General features: G+C 46.6%; 1 pseudogene; it reads left to right on the top strand.

Moving 5' to 3' along the window:
- LOC115101391 (ryanodine receptor 1-like) overlaps positions 1–17,654 on the top strand; it is a 116,334-nt pseudogene that overhangs the window by 36,658 nt on the left and 62,022 nt on the right.

Consider the following 17,654-nt stretch of genomic DNA (forward strand, 5'->3'; position numbering starts at 1 on the left):
GGTGTGATTTGTGCAGTCAGCCACTTGCATCAACACAGGAATTGGTTTATAGAACAGCACATGAATAGAACACAGAAATGAGTTATAAGAATAGCACCAACATTAAAATTTCCCTTACATAACTATTCAAGATGTTTAGAAAAACAAATAATATTGTTCTTGGAGCTTTCTTTACACAGTATCAATCTTTCCAGGAGATTAAAGTCCGTAACTTGCACAATCATTCTATGACTCACACAATTGTTTGTTGATTTGACCTGTTTATTTCCATGTTCAGGACATAATGAACAAGCGCAACCCGCGCCTGGTGCCGTACAACCTGCTGGACGAAAAGACCAAGAAGACCAACAGAGACGCTGTCTGTGCAGCTGTCCGCACTCTCATCGGCTACGGTTACAACATTGAGCCACCTGACCAGGAGAGCAGTGAGTCTGTCCGTCTGTCTGCCAAGATATAAACTGATCTAGCACCGGGTCGGATCCCCCTTAGCTTCCAGAACGGTCTGAATTCTTCAGGGCATGGAAACGTTGGTCACTTGGTATCACGGGACCTAATGTGTGCCAGGAAAACTTTCCCCACACCTGGATGTTTTTTTTTTGTCGCACCATTCTTGGTAAAACCTAGACACTGTTGTGCATGAAAAGCTATTTCTGAGATACTGAAACCGGCGCACCTGGCCCTGAAGATCATACCACGCTCAAAGTCACTTAGGTCATTTGTTTTGCTCATTGTAACATTCAATACAACAGTAACTGAATGCCTCGATGCCTGTCTGACAGTTTTATATAGCTAGACATGTGACCATTTTTGTCAACAGGGTTTGTGTACCTAATAAACTGTCCAATGAGTGTGTGTGTGTATATACACACACACATAAATACACATACATACATACATACATACATACATACATACATACATACATACATACATACATACATACATGCATGCATACAGTGGGGAGAACAAGTATTTGATACACTGCTGATTTTGCAGGTTTTCCTACTTACAAAGCATGTAGAGGTCTGTAATTTCTATCATAGGTACACTTCAACTGTGAGAGACAGAATCTAAAACAAAAATCCAGAAAATCACATTGTATGATTTTTAAGTAATTAATTTGCATTTTATTGCATGACATATATGTACGTATTTGATCACCTACCAACCAGTAAGAATTCCGGCTCTCACATACCTGTTAGTTTTTCTTTAAGAAGCCCTCCTGTTCTCCACTCATTACCTGTATTAACTACACCTGTTTGAACTTGTTACCTGTATAAAAGACACCTGTCCACACACTCAATCAAACAGACTCCAACCTCTCCACAATGGCCAAGACCAGAGAGCTGTGTAAGGACATCAGGGTTAAATTTTAAACCTGCACAAGACTGAGATGGGCTACAGGACAATAGGCAAGCAGCTTGGTGAGAAGGCAACAACTGTTGGCTCAATTATTAGAAAATGGAAGAAGGTCAAGATGACTGTCAATCACCCTCGGTCTGGGGCTCCATGCAAGATCTCACCTCGTGGGGCATCAATGATCATGAGGAAGGTGAGGGATCAGCCCAGAACTACACGGCAGGACCTGGTCAATGACCTGAAGAGAGCTGGGACCACAGTCTCAAAGAAAACCATTAGTAACACACTACGCCGTCATGGATTAAACTACTGCAGCACACGCAAGGTCCCTCTGCTCAAGCCAGCGCATGTCCAGGCCCGTCTGAATTTGCCAATGACCATCTGGATGATCCAGAGGAGGAATGGGAGAAGGTCATGTGGTCTGATGAGACAAAAAGAGAGCTTTTTGGTCTAAACTCCACTCGCCGTGTTTGGAGGAAAAAGAAAAAAAGAAAGATGAGGACAAAAGAAAGATGAGTACAACCCCAACCGTGAAGCATGGAGGTGGAAACATCATTCTTTGGGGATGCTTTTCTGCAAAGGGGACAGGATGACTGCACCGTATTGAGGGGAGGATGGATGGGGCCATGTATCGCGAGATCTTGGCCAACAACCTCCTTCCCTCAGCATCCCTCCAGCATGACAACGACCCAAAACACACAGCCAGGGCAACTAAGGAGTGGCTCCGTAAGAAGCATCTCAAGGTCCTGGAGTGACCTAGCCAGTCTCCAGACCTGAACCCAATAGAACATCTTTGGAGGGAGGTGAAAGTCCGTATTGCCCAGCGACAGCCCTGAAACCTGAAGGATCTGGAGAAGGTCTGTATGGAGGAGTGGGCCAAAATCCCTGCTGCAGTGTGTGCAAACCTGGTCAAGAACTACAGCAAATGTATGATCTCTGTAATTGCAAACAAAGATTTCTGTACCAAATATTAAGTTCTGCTTTTCTGATGTATCAAATACTTATATCATGCAATAAAATGCAAATTAATTATTTAAAAATCATACAATGTGATTTTCTGGATTTTTGTTATAGATTCCATCTCTCACAGTTGAAGTGTACCTATGATAAAATTACAGACCTCTACATGCTTTGTAAGTAGGAAAACCTGCAAAATCGGCAGTGTATCAAATACTTGTTCTCCCCACTGTACATACGCACGCACGCACGCACATACATGCATACATACATACATACATACATACATACATATATATATATATTGAACTGTGTATATAATGAATATATAACCTGTTAATAATGTCACCTGAATCTGTTTGTGCTAGGTGGTCATGGGGAAGGTCATTCTCGTGGAGATAAGATCCGGGTGTTCCGGGCTGAGAGGTCATACGCGGTGACCCAGGGGAAGTGGTACTTTGAGTTTGAGGCTGTGACTGTGGGGGAGATGAGAGTGGGTTGGGCCAGACCCAGTGTCCGCGCTGACACAGAGCTGGGAGCAGATGAGCTCGCCTATGTCTTCAATGGTTTCAAGGTATGGTTGGGGATAAATGTTCTGTGTCTGTTTTAGGGAAAACATGTTTTAGGGAAAACATGTCACTAACATGTTGTATTTGAACTTTGACCGTTCTTTTTTAGGCTCAGCGTTGGCATGTGGGCAATGAGCCGTTTGGTCGTATCTGGTTGCCAGGTGACGTGGTGGGCTGTATGATTGACCTGGTAGAGCAGAACATCTTCTTCACCCTGAACGGAAAGATGCTGATCAGTGACTCTGGATCTGAGATGGCCTTCAAGGACATTGACATAGGAGATGGTGAGTGACGGATGGGGAGGCTGCTGGGTGCTTGGAGGTGACGTATGGGGAGGCTGCTGGGGCTTGGGAGGTAAATCCTTGTAGGAGGGATCTACTGATTTTAGATTAGTGTTATTCATTAAACTGAATCTGCTGGTCTCCAGGTTTTATCCCTGTGTGTAGTCTGGGCCTGTCTCAGGTTGGCCGGCTCAACCTGGGCCAGAACGTCAGCAGCCTGCGCTACTTCACCATCTGTGGCCTTCAGGAGGGCTTTGAACCCTTCGCCATCAACATGAAGAGAGACATCACCATGTGGTTCAGCAAGAGCCTGCCCCAATTCATCCCTATTCCTACAGAACACCCTCACGTTGATGTACAGTACAGCATATGTTGTTCAACAACAGTGTCTTGGAATGGCTTCCCTTCCTATATTTTATGATTCCATTTAAAACACGTTAACATTCAAATGTTTTCTTCTGTGGGTTTTCAAGATGTGATTTTCTGCCCTTTCTCCCACATGCCCTGTGTAGGTGTCCCGTGTGGATGGGACGGTGGACAACGCCCCCTGTCTGAAACTGACCCACAAGACCTTCGGCTCTCAGAATGCCAACACCGATCTGTTGTTCCTGAGGCTCAGTATGCCCGTGGAGTTCCACGAGACCTTTAAAATCATGGCTGGGACCACCCCCCTGACACGAACCCTGACCATCCCCGAGGACCAGGTCCTGGAGGTGGACCCAGACTCTGACTTTGAGGTGCTGAAGAAGTCTGCCAGCCGCACAGAGAAGGAGGAGGAGAAGGAGCCCTCTGTGCCTAAGGAGATCTCCGTCAACGGAGGAGAGAATGTGAAAGATGCCTCTACAGAGAAGAGCAAGAAGAAGGGGTCAGTACTGAGTAGGGGTCAGATTAGTGAAGAGACAGACGATAGGCTTGAGACAGGTCACAACTCTCTGTTGGAGAAGAAACAGGTCACAACTCTCTGTTGGAGAAGAGACAGGTCACAACTCTGTTGGAGAAGAGACAGGTCACAACTCTCTGTTGGAGAAGAGACAGGTCACAACTCTGTTGGAGAAGAGACAGGTCACAACTCTGTTGGAGAAGAGACAGGTCACAACTCTCTGTTGGAGAAGAGACAGGTCACAACTCTCTGTTGGAGAAGAGACAGGTCACAACTCTCTGTTGGGGAAGAGACAGGTCACAACTCTCTGTTGGAGAAGAGACAGGTCACAACTCTCTGTTGGAGAAGAGACAGGTCACAACTCTCTGTTGGAGAAGAGACAGGTCACAACTCTCTGTTGGAGAAGAGACAGGTCACAACTCTCTGTTGGAGAAGAGACAGGTCGTGTTGGAGAAGAGACAGGTCACAACTCTCTGTTGGAGAAGAGACAGGTCACAACTCTCTGTTGGAGAAGAGACAGGTCACAACTCTCTGTTGGAGAAGAGACGGGTCACAACTCTCTGTTGGAGAAGAGACAGGTCACAACTCTCTGTTGGAGAAGAGACAGGTCACAACTCTCTGTTGGAGAAGAGACGGGTCACAACTCTGTTGGAGAAGAAAGTGGGAAGTGAATGCTGAAAATGGCACTTTTAACTGTCATCGTCGTCATGTTTTCTCAGTCCTGTTGAAAAGGAGGCCCAATGTTAGAGGAATTAAATTCCTATATGTTTATTACCCCATTCAATTAATACACTCAGCCCATTTTTAAGGATTTGTAAGAAACTTATTTGAATAAAAATGGGCGGAGACCAGTCTCAAAATCAAGCACTAGCTTTTATTCTCGAGAGTACTGAACATGATACAATTTACAATGACGTCATTAAGGTTTCAAACTGTCCCGTCCCTCCTCCACTCCGGTACAATGGCAGTATAGTTCTCAAGCCTTCCTACATCGACCCCCACCAGTATAGATAATTTATGACCAGGCCAAAGCCTCCCTGTGTAGATAAGCATTCTAGCCAGTCTGACGACACTTTAATACGTGTCATGATTTGATTTGATTTTGTTCTCTCAAGGTTTTGGTTAATACTCTTTATATAGCTTTAACCTGAATTATTCGTAGTTGTCCTTTAACATGGATGATTACACTAGGAATGTCCGTTGCGTTAGGGAGATTGATTGAACTCCGGCCGACCATAGTCTCCTTATCAACTCTAACCTTTGCCACCTGGAACGGTGCCATAGCATCAGTTGAAAACTGGTCAAAGCCTACATACCATAACCCGAGATCCTTGGTCTTTATCGTTTTAATGTCAATTCGTACCTTTATACCATACTTCCTCTGCTCGGGAACACAGTCAGAAACTCCAACCCTTACTATACTTCATCTGGTCCCAAATTGGGTGTATGGGTTTACATAGCCATCCCTTTCAGTGTGAGCTATGGCCTGACTCCATGAATTACACAGTGATTTACACAAATACCTTCTATAGAGACCCATGGTTCTAGACTGCCCATAGTGAATGACCCCAGTTGGTCTACATGAAACTCCACTGAGACATCCTTCCCAATCTCACTCTCCCTTCCTTACTATTCAGTTCCAGTGACCTGCTAATATGCTATGGTAATATCACATTCTCCTCGTCTAGCACGAGTCAAGTTACCCTTTTTAGCCTTCTCGGGGTTCATGGTGTATCAGGAATATGGCTCCCACGATCAGACAGCTCCCGACGAATGAGTACACCTATAAAGCCCCACCCTTTCCCAGAAAACACATCAGCAGCCAGAGGCCAGACACACCTCCACTTTTATGAACAAACACAGGGATGGAATGACAGGAAAGGAAGTCTTCGTTCGAGAGATGGCCCCCGGAATTCTGTTAATTCCAGTTCTCCTCTCGAACACTGTGATTGTTCGACAGTGTCAAGGTGTCTTACCCTCCCACAGTGTGTGATATGAATCCAGGTAGTTATTTGAGCTATTCTCAGGGTGAAGGCTGTCACCAGCGGTACTTGGTATAGCCCCTCCCAACGTGCTGCTTACCGTCTATTCTCCTCGGGGACTGGATTGAGTGAATCACCTTATCCTGTAGTTCACCTGTAGTGCATAAATCCTGGACATACAGGTTTGGTTAACAAACAGTTTCTCATATGTTCTATCTGATTATATCTTTAACTTCTATATCTACTTGTTAGCTATTTTATTTATTTATTATTAGTTTATTATCCAATAGGCCACTAAGTGTCCTATCCTAGACCACAACTTACCCATCCCCCCTTTGATACCTGGCTATGCCCGGAGGGCTATTAAAGTACACTAATATCTCGTATCTCACGCCACTATTTTAGGTTTCCCTCTCTCCTGGAACCTCTTGTCTATAGATTTGGCTTTTATCCCATTCCTATAGATTTTGGCTTCCCTCTCCTCCTTATTTGGACTTTATTTCAGTACTGTTTGTTGAATCGGAACGATGGTCAATTCTCCCAGAGTTTAATTGACCATTCAAGTTATCTTGTATGCATAGAATTCCCTTCCTGTCTCCCCAAGCCTAGTTAATATCCCCTCTTAATCCTATGGGTTATCCTATTTGCACAAGATCACTGTCCTCCCAGCACCTATTTAAATATCCCCTCTTAATCTCGGGCGGATATGCCTCTCATGATTAAGTTTAGTTTATTTATGGTAGTGCACTTTACCTGAGGTCATTTCAGACCGACCAGTGTATATTGGTCATACAAAACCCAGTGTATATTGGTCATACAAAACCCTGTGGATCTGTTTGGAATAGTAAAGCTCCTATTAATGATAAATTCTAAACATTTTAGAACATCAAATCAAAGAACTTAAATCATTCCCCCCAGAATCGAGAATATAGGCTACTGACCTTGTCGCCGACTGGGAAAAGCAATGTTCGTTGGATCTAGTCACTGTCCCTGTCAGTCTGGTGTGTGTACCGGCCTGTTCTTTAACCTCAATTCAGAGGCCAGGTCTTAAAATAACGGGACTAGACCCGCCCGTGCACGATGTTCGGCGTACGACCTTCAGATGGTAGAGACAGTTATTTAGACCCGGCATTCGAAGGACCAATTGTTAGAGGAGTTAAATTCCTATATGTTTATTACCCAATTAAATTAATACACTCAGCCCATTTCTAAGGATTTTTTAAGAAACTTATTTGCATAAAATGGGCGGAGACCAGTCTCAAAATCAAGCACTAGCGTTTATTCTCGAGAGTACTGAACATGATCCAATTTACAACAGGTTATAAACTGAAAATGACGTCATTAGGTTTCAAACTGTCCCGTCCCTCCTCCACTCTGGTACAATGGCAGTATAGTTCTCAAGCCTTCCTACATAGACCCCCCACCTGTATAGATCATTTATGACCATGCCAAAGCCTCCCTGTGTAGATAAGCATTCTTGCCAGTCTGACGATAAGTTCATTCGTTTCTACCAAGGAACAGACAGTCATTGTTCTAATTCTTGATTATAATTACACACATTAATTATATTCAGTACTAGGATTAAAATAAAATGTATACATCTATACAGTAACATAATAGTATTCTGATTAGTCAGTCCTGATTGAAATGTATACATAATTAGTCATTATTGATTAAAAAAATCCCTTAACACCCAACTACACTGACATTGTGTGTTGCCCTCAGGTTCCTGTTCAAGGCCAAGAAGGCAGCTTTAACTCCACCCCCTGTTGTTCCCACCATGCCCCGTCTGAGGGAGGAAGTGGTCCCAGACGACAGAGATGACGATGACATCATCCTCAACACCACCACAGTATGACCTTTAACATCTCTTCAGATCCTCGTGTTTGAACCTTACTTCTCTTCACTGGGACATTTTTGTCTGGAAATGTTTTTTTTTTATTCATTTTTAGTTTTAGGTAGTACAACTCCTTGTTAATCATGTTTTCTGCTCACATTCTCTGTGTTCAGTACTATTATTCAGTGCGAGTGATTGCGGGACAAGAGCCCAGCGGGGTGTGGGTAGGCTGGATCACCCCTGACTACCACCAATATGACCTGCACTTTGACCTCAGCAAAGTAAGAAATGTCACAGTCACCGTGGGAGATGACAAAGGCAACATACATGACAGGTGAGTAACGCGTCCCTGTGCACACACACACATGCACAGTATTCACAAAGACATAATACCTTAATATCTTCCGATGTTGTCTCTCCTGCCTCCCTCAGTATGAAGCGCAGTAACTGCTACATGGTGTGGGGAGGGGAGTTCAGCAGCTCCCAGCAGACCCGTGTCAGTCAGCAGGACTTTGTGATTGGCTGCCTTATTGACCTTGACACAGGACTCATGACTTTCACAGCCAATGGGAAAGAGATCAACACCTTCTACCAGGTGAGATGCAGTGTTCAGTGTAAACATGTATTCTGCATTGTGTCCCACCACCCGCCAACCCCTCTTTTACGCTACTGCTACTCTCTGTCCATCATATATGCATAGTCACTTTAACCATATCTACATGTACATACTACCTCAATCAGCCTGACTAACAGGTGTCTGTATGTAGCCTCACTACTTTTATAGCCTCGCTACTGTTTTTTTTCACTGTTTTTTTACTGTTGTTTTTATTTCTTTACTTACCTATTGTTCACCTAATACCTTTTTTGGACTGTTGGTTAGAGCCTGTAAGTAAGCATTTCACTGTAAGGTCTACAACTGTTGTATTCGGGCGCACGTGACAAATACACTTTGATTTGATTTGTATTTCATTACTCATGTCAAGGGTTACTGGTTTAATAATAAGCAAAGTACATACTGCTCTGGGCTTGACTGCTTGATTGATTGAATTTATTAGACAATTTTAAGAACATAGATTAGAGACACCTCCACATACAATAAAAAAATCATCAAGGATAACACATTAAAGCTCGAAATCTAATTTCCATTGTGGCTTCCTGTGTAACACTGTGGTTGTTTGTTCTAGGTGGAGCCCAACACTAAATTGTTCCCAGCTGTCTTTGTCCTGCCCTCCAGTCAGAACATGCTGCAAGTGGACCTGGGGAAGCTCAAGGTCAGACTCAGCGAGAATCACCCCTCCACTGTCTGCATTTTACAGTGTTACCCCTCCACTGTCTGCGTTTTACAGTGTTACCCCTCCACTGTCTGCGTTTTACAGTGTTACCCCTCCACTGTCTGTGTTTTACAGTGTTACCTCTCCACTGTCTGTGTTTTACAGTCTTACCCCTCTACTGTCTGCGTTTTACAGTGTTACCCCTTCACTGTCTGTGTTTTACAGTCTTACCCTTCCACTGTCTGTGTTTTACAGTCTTACCTCTCCACTGTCTGCGTTTTACAGTGTTACCCCTCCACTGTCTGCGTTTTACAGTCTTACCCTTCCACTGTCTGCGTTTTACAGTGTTACCCCTCCACTGTCTGCGTTTTACAGTGTTACCCTTCCACTGTCTGCGTTTTACAGTGTTACCCCTCCACTGTCTGCGTTTTACAGTGTTACCCTTCCACTGTCTGTGTTTTACAGTCTTACCCCTCCACTGTCTGCGTTTTACAGTGTTACTCCTCCACTGTCTGCGTTTTACAGTGTTACCCTTCCACTGTCTGTGTTTTACAGTCTTACCCCTCCACTGTCTGCGTTTTACAGTCTTACCCCTCCACTGTCTTCGTTTTACAGTGTTACCCCTCCACTGTCTGCGTTTTACAGTGTTACCCCTCCACTGTCTGCGTTTTACAGTCTTACCCCTCCACTGTCTGCGTTTTACAGTGTTACCCCTCCACTGTCTGCATTTTACAGTGTTACCCTTTCACTGTCTGTGTTTTACAGTGTTACCTCTCCACTGTCTGCGTTTTACAGTGTTACCCTTCCACTGTCTGCGTTTTACAGTGTTACCCCTTCACTGTCTGTGTTTTACAGTGTTACCCTTTCACTGTCTGTGTTTTACAGTGTTACCCCTCTACTGTCTGCATTTTACAGTGTTACCCCTCCACTGTCTGCGTTTTACAGTGTTATGGATGTTTTCTATTTCATTCTGTATTTTTACCCTCAAGGATACTCAAGCTATTATTTCACTTCAACGACGACCCTTCTACTCTGCAATGTATGTGTTTGTTCTCTCCTCAGAACATCATGCCTATTTCAGCAGCCATGTTCCGGAGTGAGCGTAAGAACCCGGTCCCTCAGTGCCCTCCCAGGCTGGATGTCCAGATGCTGACCCCAGTCATTTGGAGCCGCATGCCAAACCACTTCCTGTCCCCAGAGATGGGCCGTGTGAACGACAGGCACGGCTGGATGGTGGAGTGCAGAGAGCCTATCACAATGATGGCCCTGCACATCCCCGAGGAGAACAGGTCAGAACACTGCCACCATTGCTGACATCTAAGCAGAAGATTATTGTATTTGATTGTGAAATGGATTTCAGTCTTAGCTATAGTATTGGGAAAGACATATAAACAGGAGCCATTTTGGCTCTGATGCAATAGATTTGTCCAAATCTGTACAGCCTTGGGCCATACTGTCCTCTGCCTCTGTCCCGTCTAGATGTATTGACATCCTGGAGTTGTCGGAGCGTATGGACCTGCTGAAGTTCCACTACCACACTCTGAAACTGTACGGCTCAGTCTGTGCTCTGGGGAACAACCGCGTGGCTCACGCCCTGTGCAGCCATGTTGACGAATCCCAGCTATTCTACGCCATAGAGAACACCTACCTACCTGGACCAATGAGGAGCGGCTACTACGATCTGCTCATCAGCATTCACCTGGAGTCGGCCAAGCGGAACCGCCTCATGACCAATAAGGAGTTCATTGTGCCCATGACTGAAGAGACGCTCAGCATCAACCTCAACTCAGACACTGACAAATCCCATGCTTTACCAGGGGTGGGCCTCACTACCTGTCTGCGCCCCAAACTCCACTTCTCCCCACTGGGTTTGTAGGGACAGACCTGGATATCTACACCCTCAGCCCCTTCATCCCCCTACATGTAAGGAGTCTCATAGGTTTGAAATCTTTTCAACTTTCAATAAATTCCCTGGTTTTCCAGAAATCCTGGTTGGAGGATTACGGATTTCCTCCTTATTCCCTCCTGAATCCGGGAATCTTCCAACCGTTATTTTTTGGGGAAAAAACAGGGAATTATTGAAAGTTCCCAGTGTTTTGCAACACTGGGCCAGGCTGATTTTACATTTAACATTTAAGTCATTTAGCAGACGCTCTTATCCAGAGCGACTTACAAATTGGTGCATTCACCTTATGACCTCCAGTGGAACAGTAGTGCATCTAAATATTTTCAGGGGGAGGGGGGGTGAGAGGGATTACTTTATCCTATCCTAGGTATTCCTTAAAGAGGTGGGGTTTCAGGTGTCTCCGGAAGGTGGTGATTGACTCCGCTGTCCTGGCGTCGTGAGGGAGTTTGTTCCACCATTGGGGGGCCAGAGCAGCGAACAGTTTTGACTGGGCTGAGCGGGAACTGTACTTCCTCAGTGGTAGGGAGGCGAGCAGGCCAGAGGTGGATGAACGCAGTGCCCTTGTTTGGGTGTAGGGCCTGATCAGAGCCTGGAGGTACTGAGGTGCCGTTCCCCTCACAGCTCCGTAGGCAAGCACCATGGTCTTGTAGCGGATGCGAGCTTCAACTGGAAGCCAGTGGAGGGAGCGGAGGAGCGGGGTGACGTGAGAGAACTTGGGAAGGTTGAACACCAGACGGGCTGCGGCGTTCTGGATGAGTTGTAGGGGTTTAATGGCACAGGCAGGGAGCCCAGCCAACAGCGAGTTGCAGTAATCCAGACGGGAGATGACAAGTGCCTGGATTAGGACCTGCGCCGCTTCCTGTGTGAGGCAGGGTCGTACTCTGCGGATGTTGTAGAGCATGAACCTACAGGAACGGGCCACCGCCTTGATGTTAGTTGAGAACGACAGGGTGTTGTCCAGGATCACGCCAAGGTTCTTAGCGCTCTGGGAGGAGGACACAATGGAGTTGTCAACCGTGATGGCGAGATCATGGAACGGGCAGTCCTTCCCCGGGAGGAAGAGCAGCTCCGTCTTGCCGAGGTTCAGCTTGAGGTGGTGATCCGTCATCCACACGGATATGTCTGCCAGACATGCAGAGATGCGATTCGCCACCTGGTCATCAGAAGGGGGAAAGGAGAAGATTAATTGTGTGTCGTCTGCATAGCAATGATAGGAGAGACCATGTGAGGTTATGACAGAGCCAAGTGACTTGGTGTATAGCGAGAATAGGAGAGGGCCTAGAACAGAGCCCTGGGGGACACCAGTGGTGAGAGCACGTGGTGTGGAGACGGATTCTCGCCACGCCACCTGGTAGGAGCGACCTGTCAGGTAGGACGCAATCCAAGCGTGGGCCGCGCCGGAGATGCCCAACTCGGAGAGGGTGGAGAGGAGGATCTGATGGTTCACAGTATCGAAGGCAGCCGATAGGTCTAGAAGGATGAGAGCAGAGGAGAGAGAGTTAGCTTTAGCAGTGCGGAGCGCCTCCGTGATACAGAGAAGAGCAGTCTCAGTTGAATGACTAGTCTTGAAACCTGACTGATTTGGATCAAGAAGGTCATTCTGAGAGAGATAGCGGGAGAGCTGGCCAAGGACGGCACGTTCAAGAGTTTTGGAGAGAAAAGAAAGAAGGGATACTGGTCTGTAGTTGTTGACATCGGAGGGATCGAGTGTAGGTTTTTTCAGAAGGGGTGCAACTCTCGCTCTCTTGAAGACGGAAGGGACGTAGCCAGCGGTCAGGGATGAGTTGATGAGCGAGGTGAGGTAAGGGAGAAGGTCTCCGGAAATGGTCTGGAGAAGAGAGGAGGGGATAGGGTCAAGCGGGCAGGTTGTTGGGCGGCCGGCCGTCACAAGACGCGAGATTTCATCTGGAGAGAGAGGGGAGAAAGAGGTCAGAGCACAGGGTAGGGCAGTGTGAGCAGAACCAGCGGTGTCGTTTGACTTAGCAAACGAGGATCGGATGTCGTCGACCTTCTTTTCAAAATGGTTGACGAAGTCATCTGCAGAGAGGGAGGAGGGGGAGGGAGGGGGAGGAGGATTCAGGAGGGAGGAGAAGGTTGCAAAGAGCTTCCTAGGGTTAGAGGCAGATGCTTGGAATTTAGAGTGGTAGAAAGTGGCTTTAGCAGCAGAGAGAGAAGAGGAAAATGTAGAGAGGAGGGAGTGAAAGGATGTCAGGTCCGCAGGGAGGCGAGTTTTCCTCCATTTCCGCTCGGCTGCCCGGAGCCCTGTTCTGTGAGCTCGCAATGAGTCGTCGAGCCACGGAGCGGGAGGAGGGGAGGACCGAGCCGGCCTGGAGGATAGGGGACATAGAGAGTCAAAGGATGCAGAAAGGGAGGAGAGGAGGGTTGAGGAGGCAGAATCAGGAGATAGGTTGGAGAAGGTTTGAGCAGAGGGAAGAGATGATAGGATGGAAGAGGAGAGAGTAGCGGGGGAGAGAGAGCGAAGGTTGGGACGGCGCGATACCATCCGAGTAGGGGCAGTGTGGGAAGTGTTGGATGAGAGCGAGAGGGAAAAGGATACAAGGTAGTGGTCGGAGACTTGGAGGGAGTTGCAACGAGGTTAGTGGAAGAACAGCATCTAGTAAAGATGAGGTCGAGCGTATTTCCTGCCTTGTGAGTAGGGGGAAGGTGAGAGGGTGAGGTCAAAAGAGGAGAGGAGTGGAAAGAAGGAGGCAGAGAGGAATGAGTCAAAGGTAGGCGTGGGGAGGTTAAAGTCGCCCAGAACTGTGAGAGGTGAGCCGTCCTCAGGAAAGGAGCTTATCAAGGCATCAAGCTCATTGATGAACTCTCCGAGGGAACCTGGAGGGCGATAAATGATAAGGATGTTAAGCTTGAAAGGGCTGGTAACTGTGACAGCATGGAATTCAAAGGAGGCGATAGACAGATGGGTAAGGGGAGAAAGAGAGAATGACCACTTGGGAGAGATGAGGATCCCGGTGCCACCACCCCGCTGACCAGAAGCTCTGATGGAGGGAGAGGGGAAAGATATTCTGTTTGAACTGGTCATGAAAGTGTGTCTCTCTCTCCTGTAGGTGCTGAAGGCGAAGGCCCTGACCATGCTGACAGAAGCTGTCCAGGATGGTGGTCAAGCCATGCGGGATCATGTAGGAGGCAGTGTTGAGTTCCACTTTGTCCCCATCCTCAAGCTCATCAGCACCCTGCTCATCATGGGTGTGTTTGATAATGAAGATGTCAAGCACATCCTGAAGGTGATAGAGCCCACAGTGTTTAGTGGAGAGGCAGAGGCTGCTGCCCAGGGAGAGGGGGACCAAACACTGGCCCTCAAAGAACGGGGGTTGGAGGTGAAGGAAGAAGAGGAGGGAGCAGTAGAGAGCGGACATGAAACAGAAATGGAGGATGAGGGGATGGATGAGGAAGATGAGGAAATGGAGGCAGAGCTGGAGGAGTTGGAGCCTATAGAAAAAGAGGAAGACAAGGGGGAGGATGACGGAGAGAAAGGTGCTGAGGAGACTGAGAAGGAGGTGAATCCTGGAGAGGCAGAAGAACAAGTAGGTCTGGAAGAGGGATTATTGCACATGAAGCTTCCAGAGTCTGTCAAACTACAGGTTGGTGTGTGTGTTTTTCAGTTCGCTGTAACTTTAACTATCCTCCTTAGTTTGATGAATTACCCTAATCTATGTGGCTAAGTCTCAGGTCATTCTCTCTCTGTCGGTCAGATGTGCACTCTGCTGCAGTATTTCTGTGACTGTGAGTTGCGCCACAGGGTGGAGGCCATCATAGCCTTCTCAGACCAGTTTGTGAGCCAGGTGCAGGCCAACCAGAGAGCCCGCTACAACGAGCTCATGCTGGCGTATACCATGAGCGCTGCTGAGACCGCTCGCAAGACCCGCGAGTTCCGCTCCCCACCACAGGAGCAGGTACCCTCCGCCTCAGCCACTGTCTACCGGAGGATAAAGTACACTGTCACACCTGTAACAGTACATGAAAGGTAACAACATCTTACTGTTTGTCTCTTTTTGATATGCAGGTCAACATGCTGATGAACTTGAAGAACATCACAGAGGATGAGGATTGTCCTGTGCCTGACGAGGTCCGCGATGCCCTGCAGGCTTTTCACAAGAACCTGCTGTTTCACTGCAGTCAGTCAAGCTCTTACTTTGCTCTCCACGTGTAACTTAGAATTTCACTTGTATATCAAAGAGGGCCAATAGTTGAGATGAAAAGTTTTCAGCTAATGTCAATGATTTATCACCCCTGATGTCATGTCAGGTGTACATATCGAAGAGGAAGAGGTAGAGGAGGAGTTGGATATGTCTCTCAAAGGGCGACTCCTCCGAATGCTGGACAAGTTGAGGCACCTCCATAAGAAGAAGGTAGAGGAGGAGAAACCTGAGGAGGAGAACAAACCCAGTGAGTCTCACTCTCTATCAGCTGTCCCAGTGAAAAACGGTAAAATCAAGCCAAAAATGTATAATCAATCTCAGTCTAGTCTCCATGGGATAGTTTTATTCGGTTTCAGCAATCAATTATTTTCAGGTTAAAATGATTTTATCACTAACACAACAAAAAACAGACAATCGATCAATTAACTGATGTCCCTCCTCTATAACCACCCCACCAGGCACCCTCCAGGAGCTGATCACCCACACCATGGTCCACTGGGCCCAGGAGTCATTCATCCAGAACCCTGAGCTGGTGCGTCTGATGTTCAGCCTGCTGCACCGTCAGTATGACGGGCTGGGGGAGCTGATCCGGGCCCTGCCCAAGGCCTACACCATCAACGCCATCTCCATAAAGGATACCATGGACCTGCTGGAGTGCCTGGGACAGATCCGCTCGCTGCTCATCGTCCAGATGGGCCCCGAGGAGGAGAGGCTCATGATCCAGAGCATCGGGTCAGTACAGAGAAGACATTATAAACTGGGTGGTTCAAGCTCTGAATGTTTATTTTTACTGTTCTAATTACGTTGGTAACCAGTTTATAATAGCAATAAGGCACCTCTGGGGCTTGTGGTGTATGGCCATATTCCACGGCTAAGGGCTGTATCTTTATTTTACTTATTGAACCTTTATTTAACTAGGCAAGTCAGTTAAGAACAAATTGTTATTTACAATGATGGCCTACCAAAAGGCAACAGTTTTCCTTGGAGGACGGGGGCTGGGATTAAAAATAAAAAATACAAATATAGGACAAAACACACATCACGACAAGAGAGACAACACTACATAAAGAGAGACCTAAGACAACAACATAGCATGGCAGAAACACATGACAACAGCAGCATGGTAGCAACACAACATGGTAGCAACACAACATGGCAGCAGCACAACATGGTAGCATCACAAAACAGGGTACAAACGTTATTGGGCACAGACAACAGCACAAAGGGCAAGAAGGTAGAGACAAAAATACATCACGCAAGCAGCCACAACTGTCAGTAAGAGTGTCCATGATTAAGTTTTTGAATGAAGAGATTGAGATAAAACTGTCCAGTTTGAGTGTTTGTTGCAGCTCGTTCCAGTCTCTAGCTGCAGCGAACTGAAATGACGAGTGACCCAGGGATGTGTGTGCTTTGGGGACCTATTAACAGAATGTGACTGGCAGAACGGGTGTTGTATGTGGAGAATGAGGGCTGCAGTAAATGTTTCAGATAGTGGGGAGTGAGGCCTAAGAGAGGTTATAAATAAGTATCGACCAGTGGTTCTTGTGACAGGTATACAGAGATGACCAGTTTATAGAGGAGTATAGAGTGCAGTGATGTGTCCTATAAGGAGCATTGGAGCATTTACCATCTGATGGCCGAATGGTAAAGAACATCTCGCTCAAGAGCACCCTTACCTGCCAATCTATACATTACTTCTCCGTAATCTAGCATGGGTAGGATGGTCATCTGAATCAGAGTTAGTTTGGCAGCTGGGGTGAAAGAGGAGCAATTACGATAGAGGAAACAAAGTCTAAATTTAGACTGCAGCTTTGATATGTGCTGAGATAAGGACAGTGTACCATCTATCCATACTCCCAAGTACTTGTATGAGGTGACTACCTCAAGCTCTAAACCCTCAGAGGTAGTAATAACACCTGTGGGGAGAGGGGCATTCTTCTTACCAAACCACATGATCTTTGTTTTGGAGGTTTTCAGAACAAGGTTAAGGGCAGAGAAAGATTGTTGGACACTAAGACAGCTTTGTTGTAGAGAGTTTAACACAACATTTGGGGAGAGGCCAGCTGAGACTGTATCATCTGCATATAAATGGACGAGAGAGCTTCCTACTGCCTGAGCGATGTTGTTAATGTAAATTCGGAAGAGGTTGGGGCCTAGGATCGAGCCTTGGGGTACACCCTTGGTGACAGGCAGTGCCTGAGACAGCGAATGTTCTGACTTTATACACTGCACTCTTTAAGAGAGGTAGTTAACAAACCAGGCCAAAGACCCCTCAGAGACACTAATACTCCTTAGCCGGCCCACAAGAATGGAACGGTCTACCGTATCAAAAGCTTTGGCCAAGTCAATAAAAATAGCAGCACAACATTGCTTAGAATCAAGGGCAATAGTGACATCATTTAGTACCTTTAAGGTTGCAGTGAAACACCCATATTCTGAGCGGAAACCAGAT

This window comes from Oncorhynchus nerka, linkage group LG19 (genome assembly GCF_034236695.1).
Source record: "Oncorhynchus nerka isolate Pitt River linkage group LG19, Oner_Uvic_2.0, whole genome shotgun sequence".
Classification (NCBI taxonomy): domain Eukaryota; kingdom Metazoa; phylum Chordata; class Actinopteri; order Salmoniformes; family Salmonidae; genus Oncorhynchus; species Oncorhynchus nerka.